The sequence below is a fragment of the Salmo salar genome, chromosome ssa23 (genome assembly GCF_905237065.1).
Source record: "Salmo salar chromosome ssa23, Ssal_v3.1, whole genome shotgun sequence".
NCBI lineage: Eukaryota > Metazoa > Chordata > Actinopteri > Salmoniformes > Salmonidae > Salmo > Salmo salar.
The window spans coordinates 19,595,431-19,613,359 of record NC_059464.1 but is presented as its reverse complement, the minus strand read 5'-3'; positions in this window follow the sequence as shown (position 1 = coordinate 19,613,359).

The following is a 17,929-nucleotide window of genomic DNA, read 5'->3' as shown; positions in this document are numbered from 1 at the left end:
AATGTGTAATGTCAGAATAATAGTAGAGAGTGATTTATTTCAGCTTTTATTTATTTCATCACATTCCCAGTGGGTCAGAAGTTTACATACACTTAATTAGTATTAGGTAGCATTGCCTTTAAATTGTTTAACTTGGGTCAAACGCTTTGGTTAGCTTTCCACAAGCTTCCTACAATAAGTTGGGTGAATTTTGGCCCATTCCTCCTGACAGAGCTGGTGTAACTGAGTCAGGTTTGTAGACCTCCTTGCTCGCACACACTTTTTCAGTTCCGCCCACACATTTTCTATAGGTCTGAGGTCAGGGCTTTGTGACGGCCACTCCAATACCTTGACTTTGTTTTCCTTAAGCCATTTTGCCACAACTTTGGAAGTATGCTTGGGGTCATTGTCCATTTGGAAGACCCATTTGCGACCAAGCTTTAACTTCCTGACTGATATATTGAGATGTTGCTTCAATATATCTACATAATTTTCCATCCTCATGATGCCATCTATTTTGTGAAGTGCACCAGTCCCTCCTGCAGCAAAGAACCCCCACAACATGATGTTGCCACCCCCGTGCTTCACAATTGGGATGGCGTTCTTTGGCTTGCAAGCCTCCCCCTTTTTCCTCCAAACATAACGATGGTCATTATGGCCAAACAGTTCTATTTTTGTTTCATCAAACCAGAGGACATTTCTCAAAACAGTACGATCTTTGTCCCCGTGTGCAGTTGCAAACCATAGTCAGTTTTTTTTATGGCGGTTTTGGAGCAGTGGCTTCTTTCTTGCTGGGCGGCCTTTCAGGTTATGTCAATATAGGACTTATTTTACTGTGGATATAGATACTTTTGTACCTGATTCCTCCAGCATCTTCACAAGGTCCTTTGCTGTTGTTCTGGGATTGATTTGCACTTTTCGCACCAAAGTACGTTTGTCTCTAGAAGACAGAACGCGTCTCCTTCCTGAGTGGTATGACGTCTGTGTGGTCCCATGGTGTTTATACTTGCGTACTATTGTTTGTACAGATGAACATGGTACCTTCAGGCATTTGGAAATTGCTCCCAAGGATGAACCAGACTTGTGGAGGTCTACAATTTATTTTCTGAGGTCTTGGATGATTTCTTTTGATTTTCCCATGATGTCAAGCAAAGAGGCACTGAGTTTGAAGGTAGGCCTTGAAATACATCCACAGGTACACCTCCAATTGACTCAAATGATGTCAATTAGCCTATCAGACGTTTCTAAAGCCATGACATCATTTTCTGGAATTTTCCAAGCTGTTTAAAGGCACAGTCAACTTAGTGTATGTAAATTTCTGATCCACTGGAATTGTGATACAGTGAATTATAAGTGTAATAATCTGTCTGTAAACAATTGTTGGAAAAATGATGATCTTTGATGGCCATCCTGTGACATCGGGTGCTGTAGGTGTCCTGGAGGGCAGGTAGTTTGCCCCCAATGATGTGTTGGGCAGACCGCACCACCGTCTGGAGAGCCCTGCGGTTGTGGGCGGTGCAGTTGCCACACCAGACGGTTATTGTGCATCTGTAAAAGTTTGAGCGTTTTAGGTGCCAAGCCAAATTTCTTCAGCCTCCTGAAGTTGAAGAGGCGCTGTAGCGCCTTCTTCACCACACTGTCTGTGTGGGTGGATAATTTCAGGTTGTCCGAGGAACTTGAAGCTTTTCACCTTCTCCACTGTGGTCCCATAGATGTGGATGAGGGGTGCTCCCTCTGCTGTTTCCTGAATTCCACAATCAGCTCCTTTGTTTTGTTGAAGTTGGATGAGAGGTTATTTTCCAGGCACCACACTTCCAGGGCCCTCACCTCCTCCCGGTAGGCTGTCTCATCATTGTTGGTAATCAGGCCTACTACTGTTGTGTCGTCTGCAAACTTGATGATTGAGTTGGAGGCGTGAATGGCCACGTAGTTATGGTTGAACAGGGAGTACAGAAGGGGGCTGAGCATGCATCCTTGTGGGGCCCCAGTGTTGAGGATCAGCGAAGTGGAGGTGTTGTTTCCTACCTTCACCACCTGGGGGCGGCCCGTCAGGAAGTCCAGGACCCAGTTGCACAGGGCGGGGTTCAGACCAGGGGCCTCGAGCTTAATGATTAGTTTGGAGGGTACTATGGTGTTGAATGCTGAGCTATAGTCAATGAACAGCATTCTTACAAAGGTATTCCTCTTGTCCAGATGGCGATTGCATTGTCTGTGGATCTGTTGGGGCGGTAAGCAAATTGAAGTGGGTCTAGGGTTTCAGGTAAGGTAGAGATGATATGATGCTTGACTGGTCTCTCAAAGCACTTCATGATGACAGAAGTGAGTGCTACGGGACGATAGTTATTTAGTTCAGTTACCTTTGCTTTCTTGGGTACAGGAACAATGGTGGATATCTTGAACCATGTGAGGACAGACTGGGATAGGGAGAGATTGAATATATCCGTAAACACTCCAGCCAGCTGGTCTGCACATGCTCTGAGGACGCGGCTAGGGATGCCGTCTGGGCCGGCAGCCTTGCGAGGATTAACACGTTTAAATGTCTTACTCACGTCAGCCACGGAGAAGGAGAGCCCACAGTCCTTTGTAGCGGGCCGCTTCGGTGGCCCTATTTTATCCTCAAAGTGGGCGAAGAAGGTGTTTAGCTTGTCCGGAAGCAAGACGTCGGTGTCCACGCCGTTGCAGGTTTTCCCTTTGTAGTCCATGATTGTCTGTAGACCCTGCCACACACGTCTCGAGTCTGAGCCGTGGAATTGCGACTCCACTTTGTCTCTATACTGTCGTTTTGCCTGTTTGATTGCCTTACGGATGGAATAGCTACACTGTTTGTATTCGGCCATATTCCCAGTCACCTTGCTATGGTTAAATGCGATGGTTCGCGCTTTCAGTTTTTGTGTGAATGCTGCCATCTATCCACGGTTTCTGGTTAGGGTAGGTTTTAATAATCTCCTTTACACTTCCTGATAAACTTAGTGACCGTATCAGTATATTCGTCAATGTTGTTCTCAGAGGCTACCCGGAACATATCCCATATCCCAAAATAATCTTGAAGCGTGGATTCCGATTGGTCAGACCAGCGTTGAATAGTCCTTAGCACGGGTACTTCCTGTTTGAGTTTCTGCATATAGGAAGGGAAGAGCAAAATCGAGTCGTGATCAGATTTGGTGGGGGAGGGCCTTGTAGGCATCCTGGAAGTTGGAGTAGCAGTGGTCGAGTGTTTTAGCAATGTTAGTACTACAGTCAATGTGTTGATAAAACTTTGGTAACGTTTTCCTCAAATTTTCTTTGTTAAAATCCCGAGCTACAATAAATGCGGCTTCAAGATATGTTGTTTCCAGTTTGTACAAAGTCCAGTGAAGTTCTTTGATGGCCGTCGTGGTATTGGCTTGAGGGGGAATATACACGACTGTGACTTTAACCGAAGTGAATTCTTTTGGGAGGTAATACGGGTGGCATTTGATTGTATTTTAGGTATTCTAGGTCAGCTGAGAAAAAGGACTTGAGTTCCAGTATGTTATCACAATCACACCATATCTTCTTCTCGGAGAGATATTTATTCCTGTCTACCCGATGAACTGAGAACCTAACTGGCTGAACGGACTCAGACAGTATATCCCGAGAGAGCCATGTTTCCATGAAACAGGTTCCAAACATATGTAATTTTTTTTAACCCATCTAGTGACTAAATGACAGCATAGGTTTCAAGCACATGAGGTTGGTGGCATCTTAATTGGGGAGGACAGGCTAGTGGTAATGGCTGGAGCGGAATGATATCAAATACCTCAAGCACATGGTTTCCATGTGTTTGATGCCATTCCATTCGCTCCGTTCCAGACATTATTATGAGTTGTCCTCCCCTCGGCATCCTCCACTGGTTTCAAGTATCATGCTAGCTAGTCTTGGGTATTAGCCTGGGAGAAGTTACAGGAGAGACGGGTGGGGCAAAAGTAACACAATGTAAACTGATGACCTGGAATAAAATAGAAACACATTTAAACACGTTTTTCTCCTGTGGTTTATATTGCCTGAATGTTTGAAAATTATATATGACATCATTAGAATTATGCCTTACTCAATTGACTTGATGGATCAGCTTCTCACATAAGCTTTTACCGCCAAGTTAGTGGTTAACAAATGTATATCTTTATGATTCTGGTGGTCTTCTGTCAAACCATGGAAATGTGATAAGCATGATAAGTTTTCTGTTTGTGAAGAGAGTAAAGACATTTATTCTGTCAAGACATGAGGAGCACACATGACAATAACAGCTGGAGGGCACCTGATTGGTAGGGCTACGGATGAATAGTCATTGAAAATGGTGAAAAGCATCTCCTACTACATTCCCATTAAAGTGAGATGAGAAAATTGGTTAATATAGCTATTATGTGATCTATTTTAGTCCAATAAATATTGTAAGGCAAAATATTGTGGTTGAGCAACGTTGCAATGTCGCATGTTTCATTAAAAAAAATTGTGAACCTAAAGCGTGAATTATTAAAATCAACACAAACATGAAATTATGGCTGATTAGTACATTCTTTTGAAAGTAACTAGCATTACAAACCAGAAACATGGAGATAAGACAGACATTGTGCACTTCTCGCCAGGTGTTACTTCCGTCCCAAAACTGTGTTACTCCCGCCCCGCCGCCAGGTACAAAAGTAACGTTGTGGTAGTTCTGTTCTCGGTCTATTTAATTTCAACTCATTAACCCTAGGAATGAAATTACTAATGGTAGAGGAGAGTTATATACGTTGTTCGTCATAAAATATGGTGTCTCTAGCTTTATCGATCTATGAGTAATTAGGAAAAACACAAGTGCTACTTTTGTCCCGGTTCTCCCCTACTTTGAGGAAAAATGTACTTACTATGAAAATGATATTGTCTATGATATATGATATTATATATCTCAGCTTGTCCCAGAGGGTCCTGGCAGCTACAGCTGATTTCATGGATGAACTCTTGACCAATCTCTGGGAGGAATTCTATCACCAGCTGCACGAGTTCGTGCATGATTTCAAGAAGATGACATGGACCGAACGACTGAGACCACAGTGAAATGAACTTGTTCTATTGTTTAGACATGTCAGGAGTCACACTTTCATTTTATTCCGGTCTTCCCTGTGGCTCAGTTGGTAGAGCATGGTGTTTGCAACGCCAGCATGGTGTGTGCAACGCCAGGGTTGTGGGTTTGTTTCCCACGGGGGGCCAGTACAAAAAAATGCATAAAATTAAAGGTATGAAATGTATGCATTCACTACTGTAAGTCGCTCTGGATAAGAGCGTCTGCTAAATGACTAAAATGTAAAAATGTAAAATGATATGTGGTTGTCCCACCAAGCTATCTTAAAATGAATGCAACTGTAAGTCGCTCTGGATAAGAGCGTCTGCTAAATTACTAAAATGTAAATGTGTATGTTGTGCATGTGTTCTGTATTAGAGCCATGTGTTTACTGTACTGTACAATTCAGGATGTTCTCTCCATCCAGCAAGCTGTTTCACACATAATGCTGATGTACATATAGATAGATGTATTGTCAACGACTACCCTACTGAGGAAGGTGGAGAATCACTCATTCTCTCGCACAGCATGGTAGCATTCAAGTGTTCTCTTTCAAAGAGGCAGACCGTCCCAGGTGTGTAATTACGAACTATTATTACGTGTTTTTCCTTGTGTCATTTTCTGTCACCCCCAACAGTACACAAAACAACGCAGAAAATAAACAATATTTGCGATCGAAGGCCTTGACATTTGTGATGATTGTTATGTATTTTTTCTTTATTTTGGGCATTACTCTAAATTCTCTCTTTGCCTCCAACTGAGAAAAAAGAATAGAGAGGGACAGGTAAAAGAAAGGGATGCTCTGATTGACGATAATTTGCATACTTTAGCTCACACAATAGACAACCATCTACTCAAAGCACCAACGACTAATGGGTCTCTTGCTTTCCCTCCCCGTCTTTCCCCCCTTTCCCTGACTCTACAATTTTTTTATTGCCTTTAAGCTTTTCTCTAACCAGTCTCAAAGCTTTGTCTGTAACCTATCTTTACCTTAAATCAGGATTCATCTGACTCAGAGGCATTAAAGGGACCTGCTTCTGCACACACATAGAGTCAAGGTTAATCATTACATTTTAAAAGGGAGTTGAACTGAACTTCATTTATTTAACCAGGCAAGTCAGTTCAGAACAAATTCTTATTTTCAATGACGGCCTAGGAACAGAACAACAGATTTTTACCTGTCAGCTCGAGGATTTGATCTTGCAACCTTTCGGTTACAAGTCCAACGCTCTAACCACTGGGCTACCTGCCACCACACTAGGCTAACTGACCCTCAACTTAGAATGTCTTTAAGTCAAAACTGGAAAGTGTTTCACTTTAAATTGGATTGTTCATGTAGACAACGTTCTGCAATTAGGGTGCACAATGTGTTTAGTTTAGCCTTTGTGAATGTTAGGTGCTATAGTGCGTTATAAACTGGTAGACCTTCGTCTGAAGGCACAGCTAGATGTCTGAAATGTCCCCACCTCTTTAAGGAATACCTAGGATAGGATAAAGTAATCCTTCTAACCCCCCCCCCCCCCTTAAAAGATTTAGATGCACTATTGTAAAGTGGTTGTTCCACTGGATATCATAAGGTGAATCCACCAATTTGTAAGTCGCTCGCGTCTGCTAAATGACTTAAATGTAAATGTTAAATGTAATGTAAATGAAAATATGTTTGCAGACAGTGAAAGCTTTGAGTCGTCAGGGTGTTAAGCAACAAAGTGATTCATTAACATCCTTGAGTGGAGTGGTTGTTTTCATGTGGCTTGTTTTCATGTGGTGAGTCATGGAGAGAATATGACTTGATGTCTTTGTCATGATACTGTATGGTGCAGTGCATACTTAGTGGGTGGAAGGAGTAGAAGGTACTTGAAAGTAATAAAAACACTAGATTCTATGTGTTTTAGGCTAGCCACACAGTGTCACTAGAGTTCTTCATAATATTTTCTTCAATTTAGCTTTCGCCTGTCCAGTTCTCTCAGATCAGTGCAGGTGAAAGAAAGGAGACAAGCAGAGGAACGTGACACTTAAGAACCACTATACTTCTGACATCACCATTCAGTTGAATGATTTAGTCAAAATAACGCTTTTATTAACAGCAATAATCGTCTCTATTCTGTATAACTTTGTCAAATTGAATATAATACATTTGATTTCACTACAATCTTAAAACATCCCAAGGATACTGAAATTCATATCAAAATTCAGAACGAATAGTTCAGAAACCAAAATAAACAGAGTAGGCCTAGGCCCACATAAAACTTGATTCTGAATGTTGAGGATTCATTCATAGTAGGCCCAGACAAACAATATTGTTACAATCTATCAGAATGATTATATTGTTTATTGAATAATTAGTGATTAGCTAAACTCCTGAAACGTATCTTACATTCCCTTGCTTTCGATGTACAGTAGTCTTCAAACCCAGAGATATAGAGTACCACAGTGTGAGTCATAATACCCATGAAACCTAGCAGTCAAACACGAAAATGGTTCCAATTGTTTTCTCACCAAAGCAGATTTTATGTTTGACATTTTAATCATTTAGCTGACACTCTTATCCAGAGCACTTTCATACTTTTTTCATACGGGTCCCCGTGGAAATCGAACCCACAACGCTGGAATTGCAAGTGCCGTGCTCTACCAACTGAGCTACACAGGACGGAACCACTTCAAATAAGGTTGTGAATCTCTCTTGGAGAAGGTGACTTTTATCAATATATTCACTTTTATTTAAATTTGTGATTAATGCTATTAGCCGCTAATGTGACTATCATACAGAACTACACATGCCTGCTGCAAGCGTCACGTAACTCACCAGGGCCATGATGATCTGAACAAGACTGCTGAGTCGAGGCAAAGGTAAAAATCTCTGGATTAACTATCTAATAAATATATTTGATGAATATATAGTTATGCTCCCGAGTTGCGCAGCGGTCTAAGGCACTGCATCTCTGTGCTAGAGGCGTCAGTACAGACCCGGGCTGTATCACAACCAGCTGTGATCGGGAGTCCCATAGGGCGGCGCAACATTGGCCCAACATCGTCCAGGTTAGGGGAGGGTTTGGCCGGGGTAGGCCGTCATTGTAAAATAAGAATTTGTTCTTAACTGACTTGCCTGATTAAATAAAGGATTTTTTTTTTAATGAAAAGCTATCTTTTAAAAAACATATTGATGAGTTTAAGAAGCTGAGAGTAAAAATGGCCTTCTATAGAAATAGGTCCTGCTCTCGCTAAATAGTAGATTATTCAGTCGACGTTCCTATCGGTCCTAGACTACGGCGACATCTATATGAACGCAGTTGCCATTTCATTAAAGCCGTTAGATGCAGTTTATCATAGCACACTGCGCTTTATTATGGGCGACAATTTTAGCACTCATCACTGCATTCTCTAAGTTGGTTGGCCCTCTTTGATGTCACGTAGGTTGATACATAGCTATGTTTTCATTTATAAAGCCCTTTTACAAAAAGTCCCACTGTACCTAACATCTTTACTAAACTGTAGACATACGAGTTACCACACCCGGTCTCAGGGATGGTTAACTCTGATAATTACTTTGGTCTCTACTGAGTTAAGTAATTTAGCTTTTCTTGCACCTTATTTGTGGAACAATCTTCAAAATGCTCTTAAATGTGATGTTTTTGTGCCTTTAGGGCAAGTCAAGGCTGATTGAGGACCTTACTACTGATGAAAGTGTTTGTTTTTTATGACCATGTTGTTCTTTCTTTCTGCTTGCATTTTGTATTTACATTGATGTGTGTATTTTCTGTCATTCATGTAACACCTCAGGTTTCAGCATGATAATGCACATGTCGCAAGGATCTGTACACAATTCCTGGAAACTGAACATTTCCCAGTTCTTCCATGGCCTACATACTCACCTGACAACATTCCACAGGCCACAATCAACAGCCTGATCAACTCTATGCGAAGGAGGCAAATGGTGGTCACACCAAATACTGACTGATTTTCTGATGCAAGCCCCTACTTTTTTTTAAAGGTATCTGTGACCAACATAAGCATATATGTATTCCCAGTGATTTAAAATCCATAGATGAATGAATTTCAACCGACTGATTTCCTTATATGAACAGTAACTCAGTAAAATCTTTGAAATTGTTGCATGTTGTGTTTACAGTGCATTTGGAAACTATTCAGACCCCTTGACTTTTTCCACATTTTGTTACATTACAGCCTTATTCTAATATTGAATAAATAGTTTCCCCCCCTCATAAATCCACACTCAATACCCTATAATGAGAGAAAAAAGAACCCGGAAATATCCCATTTACTTAAGTATTTAGACACTTTACTCAGTACTTTGTTGAAGTACCTTTTGGCAGTGATTTACATTTAAGTCATTTAGCAGACGCTCTTATCGACGCTCTTAGCGACTTACAAATTGGTGCATTCACCTTATGATATCCAGTGGAACAACCACTTTACAATAGTGCATAAAAAAAAAAAATTGGGGGGGTTAGAAGGATTACTTTATCCTATCCTAGGTATTCCTTAAAGAGGTGGGGTTTCAGGTGTCTCCGGAAGGTGGTGATTGACTCCGCTGTCCTGGCGTCGTGAGGGAGCTTGTTCCACCATAGGGGTGCCAGAGCAGCGAACAGTTTTGACTGGGCTGAGCGGGAACTGTGCTTCCTCAGAGGTAGGGGGGCCAGCAGGCCAGAGGTGGATGAGTGCAGTGCCCTCGTTTGGGTGTAGGGACTGATCAGAGCCTGAAGGTACGGAGGTGCCGTTCCCCTCACGGCTCCGTAGGCAAGCACTATGGTCTTGTAGCGGATGCGAGCTTCAACTGGAAGCCAGTGGAGAGAGCGGAGGAGCGGGGTGACGTGAGAGAACTTGGGAAGGTTGAACACCAGACGGGCTGCGGCGTTCTGGATGAGTTGTAGGGGTTTAATGGCACAGGCAGGGAGCCCAGCCAACAGCGAGTTGCAGTAATCCAGACGGGAGATGACAAGTGCCTGGATTAGGACCTGCGCCGCTTCCTGTGTGAGGCAGGGTCGTACTCTGCGAATATTGTAGAGCATGAACCTACAGGATCGGGTCATCGCCTTGATGTTAGTGGAGAACGACAGGGTGTTGTCCAGGGTCACGCCAAGGTTCTTAGCACTCTGGGAGGAGGACACAATGGAGTTGTCAACCGTGATGGTGAGATCATGGAACGGGCAGTCCTTCCCCGGGAGGAAAAGCAGCTCCGTCTTGCCGAGGTTCAGCTTGAGGTGGTGATCCGTCATCCACACTGATATGTCTGCCAGACATGCAGAGATGCGATTCGCCACCTGGTAATCAGAAGGGGTAAAGGAGAAGATTATTTGAGTGTCGTCTGCATAGCAATGGTAGGAGAGACCCCTTCAAACATTCAACCTCCAGTTGCGTATCCCCTCTAGCACCAGGGTCAGCGTACTTTCAAATGTAGTTTTTTGCCATCATTGCAAGCCTGACACACACACAAAATACGATTAATTTATTAAACATAAGAATGAGTGTGAGTTTTTGTCACAAACCGAATTGTGGGAAGTGACAAAGAGCTCTTAAGGACCAAGGCAAAATATAATAATATAACAGTAATCAATCATTTTGCTCTTTATTTAACCATCTTACATATAAAACCTTATTTGTTCATCGAAAATTGTGAATAACTCACCACAGGTTAATGAGAAGGGTGTGCTTGAAAGGATGCACATAACTCTGCAATGTTGGGTTGTATTGGAGAGAGTCTCGGTCTTAAATAATTTTCCACACAGTCTGTGCCTGTATTTAGATTTCATGCTAGCGAGGGCCGAGAATCCACTCTCACGTAGGTACGTGGTTGCAAAGGGCATCAGTGTCTTAACAGCGCAATTTACCAAGGCAGGATACTCTGAGTGCAGCCCAATCCAGAAATCTGGCAGTGACTTCTGATTAAATTACATTTTCACAGAACCGCTTGTTGCAATTTTGATGAAGATCTGTTTCGGGAAAGTACCTGCGTAATTACGCACCCAACTTACTCAGGTGCTTTGCTATATCACATTTGACATTGTACGTAAGCTTGAGTTAATTTCCACACAACAAATCATACAATGATGGAAAGACCTGTGTGTTGTCCTTGTTAATGCAGACAGAGAAGAGCTCCAACTTCTTAATCATAGCCTCAATTTTGTCCCGCACATTGAATATAGTTGCGGAGAGTCCCTGTAATCCTAAATTCAGATCATTCAGGTGAGAAAAAACATCACCCAGATAGGCCAGTTGTGTGACAAACTCATCATCATGCAAGCGTTCAGACAAGTGAAAATGATGGTCAGTAAAGAAAACTTTAAGCTCGTCTCTCAATAAAAAAAAACGTGTCAATACTTTGCCCCTTGATAACCAGTGCAATTCTGTATGTTGTAAAAGCATTAGATAGTGCAGAAAATACACAAGAGTTCAGGGGCCTTGATTTAACAAAGTCAACCATTTTCACTGTAGTGTCCAAAACGTATTTCAAGCTGTCAGGCATTCCCTTGGCAGCAAGAGCCAAGTGGATGCTGCAGTGTACCCAAGTGGCGTCGGGAGCAACTGCTTGCATGCGCGTTACCACTCCATTATGTCTCCCTGTCATGGCTTTTGCGCCATCAGTACAGATACAGTGGGGGAAAAAAGTATTTGATCCCCTGCTGATTTTGTACGTTTTCCCACTGATAAAGAAATGATCACTCTATAATTTTAATGGTAGGTTTATTTGAACAGTGAGAGACAGAATAACAACAAAATATCCAGAAAAACGCATGTCAAAAATGTTATAAATTAATTTGCATTTTAATGAGGGAAATAAGTATTTGACCCCCTCTCAATCAGAAATATTTCTGGCTCCCAGGTGTCTTTTATACAGGTAACGAGCTGAGATTAGGAGCACACTCTTAAAGGGAGTGCTCCTAACCGCAGCTTGTTACCTGTAAAAAAGACACATGTCCACAGAAGCAATCAATCAATCAGATTCCAAACTCTCCACCATGGCAAAGACCAAAGAGGTCTCCAAGGATGTCAGGGACAAGATTGTAGACCTATACAAGGCTGGAAAGGGCTACAAGACCATCGCCAAGCAGCTTGGTGAGAAGGTGACAACAGTTGGTGCGATTATTCGCAAATGGAAGAAACACTAAAGAACTGTCAATATCCCTCGGCCTGGGGCTCCATGCAAGATCTCACCTCGTGGGGTTGCAATGATCATGAGAACGGTGAGGAATCAGCCCAGAACTACACGGGAGATTCTTGTCAATGATCTCAAGGCAGCTGGGACCATTGTCACCAAGAAAACAATTGGTAACACACTACGCCATGAAGGACTGAAATCCTGCAGCGCCCGCAAGGTCCCCCTGCTCAAGAATACATATACATGCCCATATGAAGTTTGCCAATGAACATCTGAATGATTCAGAGGACAACTGGTGAAAGTGTTGTGGTTAGATGAGACCAAAATGGAGCTCTTTGGCATCAACTCAACTCGCTGTGTTTGGAGGAGGAGGAATGCTGCCTATGACCCCAAGAACACCATCTCCACCGTCATACATGGATGTGGAAACATTATGCTTTGGGGGTATTTTTCTGCTAAGGGGACAGGACAACTTCACCGCATCATTTGACGGGGCCATGTACTGTCAAATCTTGGGTGAGAACCTCCTTCCCTCAGCCAGGGCATTGAAAATGGGTCGTGGATGGGTATTCCAGCATGACAATGACCCAAAACACATGGCCAAGGCAACAAAGGAGTAGCTCAAGAAGAAGCACATTAACGTCCTGGAGTGGCCTAGCCAGTCTCCAGAACTTAATCCCATAGAAAATCTGTGGAGGGAGCTGAAGGTTCGAGTTGACAAACGTCAGCCTCGAAACCTTAATGACTTGGAGAAGATCTGCAAAGAGGAGTGGGACAAAATCCCTCCTGAGATGTGTGCAAACCTGGTGGCCAACTACAAGAAACGTCTGACCTCTGTGATTGCCAACAAGGGTTTTGCCACCAAGAACTAAGTCATGTTTTGCAGAGGGGTCAAATACTTATTTCCCTCATTAAAATGGAAATCATTTTATAACATTTTTGACGTGTTTTTCTGGATTTTTTGTTGTTATTCTGTCTCTCACTGTTCAAATAAACCTACCGTTAAAATTATAGACTGATCATTTCTTTGTCAGTGGGCAAACGTACAAAATCAGCAGGGGATCAAATACTTTTTTCCCTACTGTACCAACACATCTTGACCACCAAAGTCCATTTGATGTCACAAAGCTGTCCAGTACTTTCAGAATATCCTCTCCTGTTGTCCTGGTTTCAAGTGGTTTGCAGAAGAGGATGTCTTCCTTAATTGACCCTCCATAATCGTAACGGACATATACGAGGAGCTGTGCCCGCCACGTCTGTTGACTCATCCAGCTGTAAAGCATAGCATTTACTGGCTTGTATGTGAAGCAGTAATTGTTTCAAAACATCTCCTGCCATGTCACTGATGCATCGTTAAACAGTGTTGTTTGATGAAGTCATTGTCTATATAGTTTTTTTGGCCTATTCCCCCAGCATTGTCCCAGCCATATCCACGGCAGCAGGAAGAATGAAGTCCTTAACAATAGTATGGGGCTTTCCTGTCCTAGCCACTCGGTAGCTCACCATATAAGACGCTTCTAGCCCCTTCTTGGTATCTGTTGCTTTTATACCTTTCTTACTACTCGAAAGTCGGCCCAATTCTCGCTAAACAAACTCATGTGACTTATTTTCCAAATTGTCATGTTTTGTTTCTAAATGTCTGCGCAAGAGTGAAGATTTCATTGAGTGGTGAGATAGTACTTTTGCACATATAACACAGTGTGGCTGAGGAAAGGCACTACTCCCAATATAAGTGAACCCCAAATCAATGTAGTTCTCATCATATTTGTGCCTCTTCGATGGTGCAATATCCCTGTCTGTTGTTCGGTGCTTTCCCAGTTAAAGGGACAGAAGCTCTTCGGCTGTATCAGATTCACAACTGTCAGTGTCCATGCTAGCTGGGCTAACAACAAATGTAGAATTACTGATGCTAGCGTTGGATGTGGTCGTGGAAGCAGAACTACTTGTGTCGACAGGTGCAGGTGTAATGCTGCTGGTAGCAGCAGTACTACACCTGCACCTGTCGACACCACAAGTTGTTTTGCTTCCACAAATGTATAGCCCCGTTGGAAAATACAAATGGACTGTTTGAAAATGTGAAGAAAAAAAAAGAATGTTCTTTTTTTTCAAATATAAAAAAAATAAAATTGAGTCACATTTTGCTTTGGCGTACCCCCGACGGCATTGCGTGTAACCCTTGTGGTACGCGTACCCCAGTTTGGGAATACCTGCAATCGACTATATAATGTTACAGAAGTTTGAGCAGATGTAACGATGTGCGCTAAGAGTCAGGAAGCAAGTTCAGGGAGTGAGTGTTTTAATAAAATAAACGGAACATAATATAAAACAAGAAACACTAACAGCACACAGACATGAAACTGAAACAGAAACAATGGTTCCTTCCCCAGGCGTCAAAGGGAGTGACATATATAGGGAAGGTAATCTAGAGGCCGGAGAGGGAGAACACGTGACAGTACGCGTGGCTCCAGCCGCAGGACGCCGATCAAAAAGACGATCCCGGGGATCAGGAGCGGACCAATCACCTCTGCTGAGGTGCGGGACACCTGTCAGTCCAGCTGAGATGCAGGAGCATGGCGACCTAGAGCGCCGGAGAAAGCATACATGACGGTACCCCCGTCCCTGGTGCGTTCGGCTCCAGCCGCAGGACGCCAACAAAAGGGACGATCCCGGGGATCAGGAGCGGGCCGGTCACCCCTGCTGATACCTGGGAACCTGTCGCCGGCTGGAGCGCGGGAACCTGGCGATCTGTCTGAGACATGAGAGCCTGTAGCAGCTCCCGGACCCGACGTCATTCCCACCGAAAAAATAAAATACAAAAACACTCCCTGATGCTTCCCTTAGGTGAGGCGTTTGAAGGTAGGCCTTGAAATACATCCACAGGTACATCTCCAATTGACTCTAATGATATGAATTAGTCTTTCAGAAGCTTCGAAAGCCATGACATAATTTTCTGGAATTTTCCAAGCTGTTTAAAGACACAGTCACCTTAGTGTATGTAAACTTCTGACCTACTGAAATTGTGATACAGTGAGTTATAAGTGAAATAATCTGTCTGCAAACAATTGTTGGAAAAATTACTTGTGTCATGCACAAAGTAGATGTCCTAACTGACTTGCCAAAACTATAGTTTGTTACCAAGAAATTTGAGGAGTGGTTGAAAAACAAGTTTTAATGACTCCAACCTAAGTGTATGTAAACTTCAGACTTCAACTGTATATAGGGAAGGTAATCAGGGTAGTGATGGAGTCCAGGTGAGTCTGATGACGTGTAGGTGCGCATAACAATGGTGACAAGTCTGCTCCATAACGAGCAGCCTGGTGACCTAGAGGCCGGAGAGGGAGCACACGTGACAGCAGAGTTGAGTAGGCCTGGCCTAGCTACTCAACTCTGCTCAAACGTTTGCAACACTTTAACTAGCTGGACCTTTGTACCAAACGTTGACTTTGATGTTACCAATGTGCGAGGCTTATGATTTTCTTTCTCTGACAAAATTATGTTTGATCAAAAGTTGTATAGATCTTTAATTTAGTTGGTTGGCTTGCTTTCTCTGCATGAATATGCTGCAAGGCTAGCTAGCCACTAGCCAGCCAAGTAGCTAGCATTAGCAAAATATGGCTACTCTTTTCATCGACTACAATAGAAAATATAACCTTATACCTCATCCTTTGGTGAAGATGGCATGTTGCTTTCAGTCTTCCCATGCTTCACGTGCTGTACAAGCCAGCAAAATGTCTGGAGTTGTCTTTCCACTGGCATCTCCACTGTGGCCCTTGTTTCTTTTCTTTGCCTTGTCAAACTTGTTGCGAACCTTACCCCACTTTTTCCAAGAAGTCGTTGGGTCGGACCTCAGCATCTCCGCAATCTCCCTCTATGAATTTGCCGTTACATGTTGGTCTTTCTATAATGTATGGCTAGAATCGTAGTGGTGATGTTGTGTGCCCAAACATTAAAACGAACAAAAACGCCACAAAATGTCATCATAATACAGTATATGCACAAACTGTTCCGAACTGTTTCGGTTGAGAAGCATGCGGCAGCCTTAAGCCTACCCCCAACCAGTTTGATTACAACGTTTGGATTTCAACCCAGACCCCCAAAACACACCCCATTCAAACAGTTTCAACAGGCCCCCCCAACCAAAACCCTACCCTCAACACCAAAACTGTTTCAACATGTTTAACCAAACCCTCCTCCTCTCCACCCACAAACTTGATCAAAAGTCCCAATAGACCTTTGGCTATATAGCCTAATACACTACCACTGATCAAGGGCATAACACATCTTTGCCCCAAAATAGACCAAGGACTCTACTGTGTAAAAAAAAAGCACTGTCTTTTGTCTTACACACACACACACACACACACATCCTGCAGCAAAACCTACATCAAAGCCATCCATAACAAAGTAATCAGATCAAAGTTGTGTACATACAAAACGTGGTGACCACGTGGTTATCTAATTTAATAACCACATTTTATTTGCTCCTGCCAAACCCCTCTCAAAAATCATGAGGTGTGAAATAAAAGTTTGACAGAACAAACTCTACATCATTTGAAGTCGTGAAGTCATATGGGTGTGATATTTATATCCAGGTTGGGAAGTCCCGCCCCCTCATAAATCACAAGATTTTGCAGCTAAGCATTTTGGAAACTAATCATTGCCAAACTGTCCAGACCCACATCACCAGCCCCATCCCACCAATACACACAAACACACAAACCTCCCTCCTAACTAACCCATCACAACTTCAAACATTCTCACTGGTTAAGAAAATTGGACAATGTGTCATACCCAGACATGGAACCCCCATCCTAACTAACCCATCACACCAACCCCCACCGTGTCACCATAGTCCCCAATACAATATTCCCTTTACCAACACAATAGTCTCTTTCACCCCACCAACACCTTTCACAACATATCTGCACACAGACACTAGGACCCCTTCTCACATCCACAACACTATAATCAGAACAGTGGGGTGTGATGTTTTCATACAACACTTGGTAAAAAAAAAAACAATAACACAAGGGTGTCATATTCATCTCCACTTTGTGAATCCCTGGCCACTCAGAACAATGGGGTTGATATTTACATACAACACGTGGGTGTGATATTAACATCCTGGTGTGAAGTCACACCTGGGTGTGATATTCAAATCCTAGGCGGAAGCAAACACACAGCCAGAGATGTTATGCTATTGATGGTAGCTCAGCATGGTGATAATAGTTTCCCATCAGCATGATACCTGCCATTGCATCAACTAGAAATTCTGCTCAGGATATTACTCACTGTTGTTTTGGCAATAACTAAGACACACAGAACCGTATGCAGTAGCGATGACGTTGTGCTTTGTCAACAGCACTCCTTAGATCTCTGACCAACATAGAATAATATGATTCCATGTAAATTAATGGAATAATCCCTGTGTATCATGTGAATTCAGGTCAGGATTGTCCTCTTGTTCTGGTCTGTGAGTTCTGAACACTCTGTTTATCAGGGAACAGAAGGATATGTTCAATCAAATTTGATCAACAGGTTTCAGCGGAGAACAAGATATTATCTTTGCACATCCAGAATGTGGGGTTTTGTTTCACTAACAAATTAGACAAAACATCCCCAAATAGATTTCAGACTGTGAGAAGAGCATTGTACCTATTCCTCCATCAGTCTCATGCAGACAGAATACAATTGGAGTTTGTTGTGCACAGCCCTGATTGAAAGAGGCTGCTGATAGCCAGGTGGGCTAGTCTGCCTCAGTGTCAACATGAAGAACA